This window comes from Athene cunicularia (genome assembly GCF_003259725.1).
Source record: "Athene cunicularia isolate RWA chromosome 5 unlocalized genomic scaffold, athCun1 chr5_part2, whole genome shotgun sequence".
NCBI lineage: Eukaryota > Metazoa > Chordata > Aves > Strigiformes > Strigidae > Athene > Athene cunicularia.
This window is the reverse complement of record NW_020799102.1, coordinates 3,075,119-3,085,957: the sequence shown is the minus strand read 5'-3', so window position 1 is coordinate 3,085,957 and position 10,839 is coordinate 3,075,119.

Sequence of the window (10,839 nt, the reverse complement as noted above, 5' to 3'; positions counted from 1 at the left end):
AGGATAGCCCTAGAAGTACAGTGCAAAAGCTGAGCTAATGAGTGACATTATATAATTATTTAATTGCCTGTTCCTCCCAATACTACTTTTTGCCATCTAGCTTTGGTCTGTTCTTACAAGCTTTAGGGCTGCTTCTCATTCCAATCCTGTTAAGCTTAGGTGCTAGAAGAAAATAGTTTGCCCATAGTGAAAAATGGGGCAGATCTGTCAACAGCTAAAACTTTGCATTGGTGCAGCTGTACAATTCTGAATTTTTAGTACATAAAATTCATAAAATCAATAGAGGTCTGCTAGCAGTAGTTATTTTTCAAGCTGTTAGACATCAAAGCTTGCTACATCTAACAGTACCGAAGTCTGCATTACTGTACTCATGTGTGCACACCTCTGTTACAGACAAGACTGTTCACCTACCAAGGGTATGTCTTTTGTTAACTCTAGATCTGAAATATGTGACTTTCAAAGCTGTGGTGTGTTTATATTTTACTGTTTTCTCATAGACACACACCTCACACTTATTCCATACAATAAGAAAAAGGAAAGGGTCTTAGATAGGCAAGGCTGCTGCCATTTGTCCAAGCAGAGAAAAAAAACTTGAAAGTAGCTTCTGAAGGCTCTGATTATCTTGTGCATTTCTGTGAACATCAGATATAGTTGTGAAGTGCAGAGGTCTCAGTAATGTATGTTTCAGGTAGAAATAGTAGATACTGTCTGTTGACATCAAGTATTATGATGGACCTGATTTTTAAAACCTTTGCCTGCTGTAGTGGAAGGTATCCAGCTGTTGTACTCCAGTAGATGTTAGAGAGAGTAAATCAATACGATAGTGCAACATGGTTTTGCTGAGTGACCTGTTTGTTTTGCATGTTTTGAAATCCCTTTTTGGTTTTGCCATTATTTTGCTTTTTAATGAAAGCTCCAGCTTATGCATCACATGATAGCAGCAGGAGCTGAAGCTCCAGGCGTGCAGGTCTGCCTTGATAATGAAGTTACGTCTCTGCATAGTCTCACAGCAGTTGTAGTGTCTGCTGTGAAGTTGTGCCAGATTCACAAGGATACAGTAGAGAGCATCAGATTGTGATCTTAATTGCATAGTACTTCATAGTTTGGGGAGATGATGGGAGGAAAGCATAGGGATTATGTTGTATGTGCTCTTGTGTGAAATTCCATGGATACTGATATGCTGCTTGGGGGTGCATGGGGGAATCTTATTCTCCAATCATTTTAAATCAAACCGAGAGAGAAGAAAATCCTAGAACTCCAGTGAATGGATTTATCTCTTTACAAAGACGTTGTGATTAGCAGGGACACTAACAGAAGTTAAGTGATAGCTGCATGTATGCTGACTGGTGTGAATGAGGGGAATTTGCTGACCACAGCCAAGGAAATTATGTTTTTGGAGAAGGAGAATGACTTTCAGTATCGGTTATCCAAGCCCTGGTTCAATCACAATCTGCTGTCCTCCTTGGAGGATAGAAAAACATCCTGACATGTGCAGATACCCGTATTTTGTGTGACTCTTAGTCAGCTGGGAGGGGCATATAATTTAGCTTTGTTTAGGATATCTTTTGCTGTCAGGACCCTGCAAGGACATGAAAACACTATCCAGCAGAAGCTTCCATGACTTTAGGATTCATTTTCCACCTGTCATGTTCTTGAATAGTTCTCCTGCATAATTGGTCTTCTACAGACATTCTCATTGATGGTGTGCATTTTTTCAGTAGCCTCAACACTAAAAAAGTTAGATACATGTTTCATACCTATACTTTAGAGGTGTAATTCTATCATTTTATCTATCGCCTGTTGTGTTTTGGCTAAGTTTTTTCTTTGTAGCTCAGATAATAGACTGGTTTTGGTTCAGAACACCTCTTTCTAAAACAGCTTTTGTACCCTAGAGAGAGACTGAGAGAGATTTTCTGTGTCTGCCTGTGTACACAGGCAGGATTCTCAGGTTGTGTCGTTTGAGAGTGGTGGTCCACTGGTCTTTAGCCACTCTCGGGCAGGCCCATGACTGCTTAAAAATCTGTACTTGTGACAGCTACCACCACCACTGGCCAGGAAAGGAAATAGGAGGAAAGTTGATGTATGATCATTGTGCTTTCCATGATGATTAGCAATTGTGAGCAGATAGGAGAGCTGAGAACCACAGATGCACCCCTGATCACTTTACAAATTGCTATTCTAAGGAGAACAGGAACTCTTAAGTAATTGCTATTGAAGTCTGATCAAGATTGGTGGGGTGCAAAACATTACCTAGATAATGGAGAATTGTTCTGCGCAGACAAAGGAGTACCTTACTTCAGGATCCTGCTTTAGGATCCTCTTAGAGCTTGTTCCTTGCAGTAAACCTTAGTAAAAGCTAGTATACAGCTGTGACTATGCTGTAGTGTTCAAAACTTTGTACAAGGAGGTTTCTAACCTGTCTTTTGCACAGCAGTAAGTATGTATTGCATACACTATGCTTGGGTAAGGTAGTGTTATGCCACAACTCTGATTTCAGAAACTTGAATACGAACAGGAATAAATTCCCAGTAGGAGTAAATGGAGTAAAAAAACTCACTGCTTTTCCATTAAAAGTCTTAGAAAGTCATTGCATGATGCAGTGCTCCATAGCAGGAAGCTGGTTTCTCCTATGTCCCTGCTCCCAATGTAGAGCTGCTGTGAGTCAGGGCCAGATTTCTTTATTCAGGGGCCAACAAGGATTTGTATTTGTGTCCTATGTATATGATAACATGAGAGGCAGGAATGTTGATCTGATGACAGGCATGATGTAGGCAACTCTCAGTTATCTAGAAGAGGGAGGGATCATCCCAAGAAAAGATGAAGGTAGGTAATATAAAACAAACATAAATCAGGCCATGGTTCTTATATTGACCTTCAATAAGATTTATAAGAGGTTTTGTAGAGAGCTTCATACAGCTCTCAGAAATGTGAAGCCTCATGTGAGGGGCATTTGCTCTGTATCACATGCTTTGTGGCACAGAGCTGTAGCTGGAGCATTGAGGAAAGACCCGGCCACTTAATCCACATCTTGGGTCATCTACATAGTAGAACCGATCAGTCAGCTGTACCCCATCACAAACTGAGGTATTTTATAGTTTATAAAGTTTTCATGTGTTGCTACACCAGGGGGTGCTGTCTCACAACTGAGAAGAAATATTGATATAGTTTTTTTCAAAAGTGTTAAGAGGAAGAAAGTGAAGGATGTGCTGCAGGTTTCGTCATAAAAGCAATACAGAGTAATTTTGGCCCACTCTTGAGGTCACTTTCAATTGTTTTTTGTATATTTTCAGGTTGCCTAGCTATGTATACCAGTGCACAGTGATGCTGACAGCTATTACTAATATAGGACATCTGTTTGAACACTGCCTTTTCTCTAGAGATTTTACTTTTCTAAAGCATAACAAGATAGATTTGGTGGTATACAGCTGGTGTAGGGAGGATCTGTTTGAAAGACTTGATAATGAGTTCATTAGGAGAGGGATATAGATGAAATACAGGAAATTCTGTGACTTTGCCTGTACATTTGTAATACTAATCTAGGCAATTTTTGGTTTGTGTAAAGCCATAAATAGCCATCTTATTTCACTGGATATTTCTCCTGATTTTTTGTGTATTCTGTAGCTTTTAATTTTAACCTTTATCAAACTTGTATGTATCCTTTTTTTGCTTGTATCAGTGCAGTATATTTCATCAGAATGATCCACAGTTGCCAAGAATAGAGTGGAGTTGCTAGCAAAAATGTATTTTATTTTGAAAGATTGGTATAATTCTTAGAGCTATAGATTGTAGACATTTTATAATTGACTTAGATGAATTTGGATGTTGTCAAAATCAGTTATTTTACATAGGTATATAAAATCTGCAGTATCTGTGGCTTGCAAGTCCCTGTTTTGCTCTTTCTTTCACTGGAATTTCATTTAAAGGAAGCAGAGCAAACTAAGCCTTTTGTTATCCTGGCCCCAACACAAGAGCAGAGTTAGTGGGTCTCGCTGTTGCTACATCTTACTCATGGTGTTTTTCAGGTTTGATGTTTCGTATTTTCCCTGTAAAATCTGATCAAAGGTCTAGTCTTCTACAACGGGTGGTCACACTAGCATCTTCTCATTAAAATGTCTCTTCTTTTTTCCTAAGGTCTTACAATACCATAAAGGGTTGTAAGAATTTTATCATGCTTCTAATTTTAATTACTTCAAAAGTTTGGAAATGACATCTAAATTTGGTATTTAGATTTCTTTTACAGAAATGATAATTTGAATTTTGAAATGTAGCAATGAGGTTTTAATCTGACCTTTTAGAATAACTGCTGTCACTCATAGTCAGAGACAAGAATAAAGAATTATCTCCACTGAGTTGTCCCTAAACTGTGTTGTGTGACAGTATGTAAATATTTTATTAATGTGTAGAAAATTCACTTTAGATTAAATTCCTATGACCTCTACCTTTTTCCTTCCTTGATTTTAAATATTTGTTACTGACAACCATGTATCTCATGTACTATCCAAAACTAACATGATGTGTTGCATAGGCATCCCTGCTTTTATTTGTTTTTCAGATGAAATTCTATCCTCCTTTCCAATATCCACTGAATTCAGTGGTGCTAGCAGGCTGGTTTCCTCTTTGATCTATGCCTGCTGAAACACACGAAGGGGTTGCTTATATGCAGGAGTGTGTACCATTTAGCAGTAAATTATTTTTTGAGGCCAGGAATAGTGAATGAATAGTACAGGCCTGCATAAGCCTCTGCAAACTGGAGGGTAGCATTGTCGCTTCAGAGATGTCCCAGCTTGTTGCAGGGTATTTTTTTAGGTGCTTTGCATCTACAGCTGTAGTCTTGTGGTATGCACTTGAACTAAAGCAGTTTTCCTCCTGGTGAGACCCAGGCTGAAGTTGTGAACCACTCTCTTGGTGCCTTACTTGCCACATGGCTGTGAGAACCTCCAGCAGTTAGGTCTGTGTGCACGTGTGATGTGTACCTGCGACCAGGACCTGGTGCCAGCTTCATTCCTAGTTAAGACTGAGCCTGGAGACGCAATACTAGAATGGCCACGAGTCAGACCAAATCAAAGCTGATCTCTGAGTTGGTGTCTGAGCTTCACTTCAACCATTAACTTATCTATGTCATTGCTACCACAGTCAGTGGCTGCTGACAGAGAAGTAGCTGTCTGCTCTTGCTCTGAGATCTTTCAGGCTGTCCCTGTGCCTGTCAGTAGGAGGCCACTATACATGATGGGACATCTTGTCACCAAGACCAAAGGTACAGTTCTTTGTACCAGATGGGAGTTATGCTCCAGGCTTGGATCTATTAGGTGTTAAGCAACATCTCTACTTGTTTACAGTATTCTAATATCTGAAAACTGTAACTTGAAACAGTCCACTGAATTTATTGTGGGTTATGCACAGATCTGATACCAGCCTGGGAGGCAAGTTTCCCAGTTAGTCGGGTTACTACAATTGATGTCACCATGCAGAAAGCGATGGTGTTCACTGGCTCCTTACCATTAGATCCATACAGACATATATTATTTTCCTAAGGAGAAAGAGTGAATTGTGAAATCTTATTCTACACTGCTTTGAAGTGTTATCCTCAAGGATCCTGTGGCTCACCCTTCATCCATACTTGAGGCAGGTGGAGAAGAAGAGGCCACTTGAATCTGTAACTGGTGGCACATGCAGCAGAGCACGTATCACTGGCTGATTCAGACAGTCTGCAAGGCCTGACACATGTGCTTAGGGAGAGTCCTGCTGGCTGCACCTGCTCCTAAAACCCCTGTTTCTATAAAGCCAGTCTTCCCCAGTTTACTAGGCTGCGTTCAGGATGGGTCTTTGTCTGCTCAGGTAGCACCTCCCTACCAATGAAAACCCTGTTGTAGGAGCATTCTGCTTTCATGGTTCATCTGACATGGGCTTGGTAGAGGTCTCAGAAGAGTGATTTCAACCCAAGTATGGCAGCTGGCTCCCTGTGCTGTGCTGTCCCCTGATATGAGTGGCTGTACCTCTCCTAATTTCGACATACAGAGACCAACGAGGTGATTGACTAAACTGAAATGTTGTTTATTACAGTTTACTTCTATAATGTAAATGTTTCCCTCAAGGAAAAAAGCTTTACCTTTCATTCAGATTAGGAGGAATTGCCTTGGATTCCTAGATGAGATTTTTTTTTTTAAATATTGTATCAAACTTTCTTTTATAAAGGTGCAAGGAAATAATCTATTAAACCCTTAAGGTGTTTGACCTGTTAATACTTTAGTGCTTGTATTTTAAAGCATGTGACAAATGCTATGTGAATGCATCTTTAACAAGAGATATAATTATTCCAGGGTTTGTATGCCTACTCCATAAGTAAGAACAGGTGTTTTTTTCCTACGCCTGTTCTCACTTACACTTCAGGCACACAAGTTCAGCAGTAATACTATATCCAGCCTTAATAAATGTGAACGTTGCCGTAGAAACACTGTCACTTTGAGAGAGGTATGGAATGCCAGAGAAACCTGTTCTCACAGCATGCAGATGCTAAAAGCAGATGAAGACATTTGTCAGCTAATCAGTTAAGCTTATTATTTATGGAAAATACAGATCATGTGAGACTATGGTATGTATTTGTTAATTAAGTGAAAAATCAGGAATTGTGTGTGTTCCAGCTAATTCCTCATGTGTTACTGTAGAGCATAAACATACAAGCCCTAACAAATATATTTCTGGAAGCTTAAAGTAGTTCCTAACTTCCCACGTTATATATATTAAAGCACATAAATAATGAAGCTGCAAATCTTGTTTAACCTTTGCTTTTTTGTTGCCAATGTATTTTTGCATTATCAGTTTTCTAGGAAGTTACCGGGGTTTGTGACTGGGACAACCACGTTTTCTAAAGCTTGTAACTGATTATTTTTTTTTTATAGCAGCATTCAATGGATGGTACATGGAAGTAGGTCTTGAAAATGAAACAATTTACGCAATTTCTCTCATAAGCCCGGGAAATCACCTTAGGGCCTCAGTTCCATAGCTCTGGAAATATGCTGCCACCTTTGCCAAGTGTTCTGAGATTTGCTGATGAAAAGTTATGTACAAAAGCTCAGTTGCTGCTCTGCCTCTGAAAACCTGGTCAACAGTCCCTGCTTTCTTCCTAGTCAGTAAATATGCAGGTGACTGAGCTGAGTCAGGTTTCAGAGAAAGCTCTGGGTGAGTGCAACAAGACAGAACTGGGAACTGAATGCCTGTGCACATGTTGTAAAGGAGTGCTGGTAAGCAGGTAGCTGTCAGAACTTTGCCAGCTCTATACTATGATTTAGACTGTGCCGTAGTTTCATATGAAGACAGTGAGCTCTTGGCAAAGCAAGGCTAGTTTTTGACATGTGCAAAAGATAGTGTATTTTGGATAACCTTTCCTGTGAGCCAAGGAAAGGGAATTGATAAATCATTGAAAGCTGGGGGTGGCAGTCTTGTCCTCCTTCTCCCATGTAGCCATTAGTGAGACGAATTGTGTAACACCTTGTTTGTTGTAGTCAAAGCGTATTTTTCAGTTCTGTTTTCCAGTATGTCTTGTCTTTAATACATACAGGCACAGATGTTTTGGAGGGCAAATGCAATAGTCCTGCTGTCCGCTGCTAGGCAGTAGTTTTGAAAGCTCATTTTCTAGTAAGGCTGTTCATGTTAAATTCTGTACACATCTCTGGATGCAGAGAGTCAAATTCACTTCTAGAGGCTGTTTCAGCCACCTATCTAGAACCCTTTGAGGGAACCCCAACCCTTCTGCAATGTTGTTGCCACCATCTGGTCCAGGGGAGCCCCGGCACGGGCTGAGGAGGGGGCTGGAGCCCAGGCACATGAGGGGAGGGGGAGGGCAGTCCCTGTGCTCAAGGGACAGCAGAAGGTTTACCTGATCCTGACCCAGGAAAGGGGCCCTCAGCCCCCCAACCCTCCTCCCTCTCCCACACGAGGCCATCTTTCAGGCCACAGGCCCCTCAACTCCCCGAACAGCCATATTTGGCCACAGGCATCTCCATGACAGTGGCCTCCTGATGTCACAAACCACCTCGCTGTGTTTGTTCTGCACCCAGTAACCGCAGTGACCCCAGCAGCTGGCCCACAACTCACTGAGCATCGGGGTCCAAGGATGTCTGGCAGGAAGAGGCTAATGGCTGCCCATCTTCACGTGGGCGGGAGAAAAGACGCGCGGCTGCAGGAACCACCAGGGAAGAGGAGGACGTGTGAGACGGGGGCACCATCTTAGTACTTGGACTGTGTGGACCCATGGAGGTGGATCCACACGCAGATGGTGAGGAACCAGTGGAGGTGGATCCAGACACAGTGAAGAAGAACCGATGGAAGTGGATCCACCTCCAGCACAGCCTCCCTCCATGATGCCGCAGGACACCCCCGAGCCGTTAGACCTGCCGTGAGCTGGGAGCCCAGCCTCCGTGGCCTCCCAGACCCCTCAGCTCTTCCTTACTTCACCCTAGGATGGTCACAGAAGAGCTCTAACAGCAAGGGACCTTCCCCTTCGCACTGCCTTGGAGTCCACATTGTTCAAGGAATTCCTTTGCTGGCCGCATGCTTTTGTGTTCATGTTTCCCAGGTTCAGTGACGGAGACAATCTTACTTCCACCATAGGTGCCATTTTTTCTTGCCTTAAAGCTTTCCTAAGCATTTCTTCTTGCTGAAAGCCTGCAGCTTTGCTATCACCTTTCCTTAACTGCAACATGCTAAAAACTAGAATTTGTACAAACAGACAGAATTACAGTTCATGGAAGTTTTTTAAGATCATAAATGTCTAAGATCAGAGATCATACATCAGTCTAATAAAGTGTCTGTTAAAATGTGTCCTCAAGATATGTTTGATGCATCTGTAAAACCGGAAACAGCAATAACATCAAGGGGTAATTGCTGAGAACTTCCAAGAGCTGTAGCACATGCCAAGGATCAAAGATGGAGATGACAGTAATCATGGTTAGACTCTGCCTGCCCCTCACAGTGAGATTTTGAACTCGGATCTCTGGTATTCATCAGCACCAAGAGAACAAAATGGGAACCCGTTATCCCATAAATTAAGGTGAATAGCTAGTAGGTGTGATGGGAAAATCATTTGAGGCTTGTAGCAGCTCGTTTTCCCTAAGCATGAAGAGCATGTCTGAGGGCCAGATGAAGAAGGCAGCAATGAGGGAAGGGACTAGAAGTTGGGAAAATAGTGTGATAGGTTAAAGTGATTTTAAGTAGGAAAAATACCCAAACAACAGAGTGGGAAGCTAGTGAATGTGAAGAAAAATAGAGAAGGATATAAAGAACTCTGCACATCCAAATATTACTTTATATAATATACAATAATTCTTATCATGTACATAGTGAGAAAAAGCGAAGGCAGCATAGCAAAAGAAATGGAAAAGCGTAAAGGAGACAAGAGGGTGTAAATGAAGTGTCTCTTTCAATATTGAACCATTTCACAATTTTCCCAGTTTCACTAAAATAGATCATTACAAGCAAGTAGCATTTTTCCAGAGGGAAGCTGGTTAGTTTTTGAAAAAATAAAATATTATCAGCTCTTGCTATAAACGATACTTGTCTCTGTGCCCAGATATTTTGCTTTTGGGAGCAAAGCAGGTTTTCTCCCCCCATCTGCTGTTCTTGGAGAGATTTTACAGTATTCCCTCATGGTGCCTCCCCACAGTTCCAGCAAATAACTTGGTGTAATCTAGGACTATGGATAGATCATGAAAAATTTTAGAGAGAGGAAAACAAGATGGTAAACCTGGTTCTAGAAAGTTAAATTTCAGGTCATCTGCTGACAGGTTCCATGTTGCTGCTTTAATTAAGGTACTGCCCAGGAATATCAGAGAGAAATTAGGAGTCTATTTCTGATCACAACATAGAGATAAATGACACAAATTTCACCACTTTTAATAAAAGAACAAAAAAAACCCTAGCCAAATCCTGTGCCCAACTCAGATAGTTTCACTGCAGAAGCTCATGGTCTCAGAGTCAGTTCTGACAGAGTGGAGAGGCCCAACAGAAGAGAGCGACAGGGGTAGGCAAGAAAACAAGCAACAAAAAAGTGAATGAAATCTAATAGGAAACCAGGACTGAGGCCCCAGCTCCTTATTTGCTCAACCTCTGTCTTCTAAAAGCTGTGATAATGGTCCCTGCAGTACAGTTTGCCGTGAAGCCTTTTCATTATTTCTGTTTGGTTTTATTCAGGGGGAGTCACTCAAGGGTTAGATAATGGAAAGCGATATTAAAGGTTATTTAAAAAGCATGATAGAGATTAAACAGACTTGCAAGTGAGCCTTGCCCTTACCTCTTCACTGGAGAAGAAAGGTGGAAACTCATATTGTACACCACTGGTAAATAATTACCTGATCTCATAAGACTTGTATGAAATAAAGGAGGTGGATCCACCCACAGATGGTGAGGAACCAGTAGAGGTGGATCCAGACACAGATGAAGAAGAACCGATGGAAGTGGATCCGCGTCCCGCACAGCTCCCTCCGTGATGCCGCAGGATGCCCGGCTCAGCCGCCAGCCCTGCCGTTAGCTGGGAGCCCAGCCTCCACACCTGGCCGTCCCCTGGGCTCACCCGTTCCATCTCCTGGCATTGACAGTTACTGCCTTCATTGCCACGGGTGGTGTGAGCCCTTCTTTCCTATCCCACATCCCCTCCGCATGTTTAAAAAAAACAAACAAACTTTCAATAAACCCAAGAAAATACCTGTAAAAATGCTTTCCTCCACTCTTGTTTGGTACTTTGGTGACTGCATCTGGACTCCTCTGTCCCCTCCTGGTGTCTCAGTCCCGGAAAGACAGTGAGGGGTGAGGTGTGGGTCCAGCCCAGGGCCGCTGGCATAGGGGAGA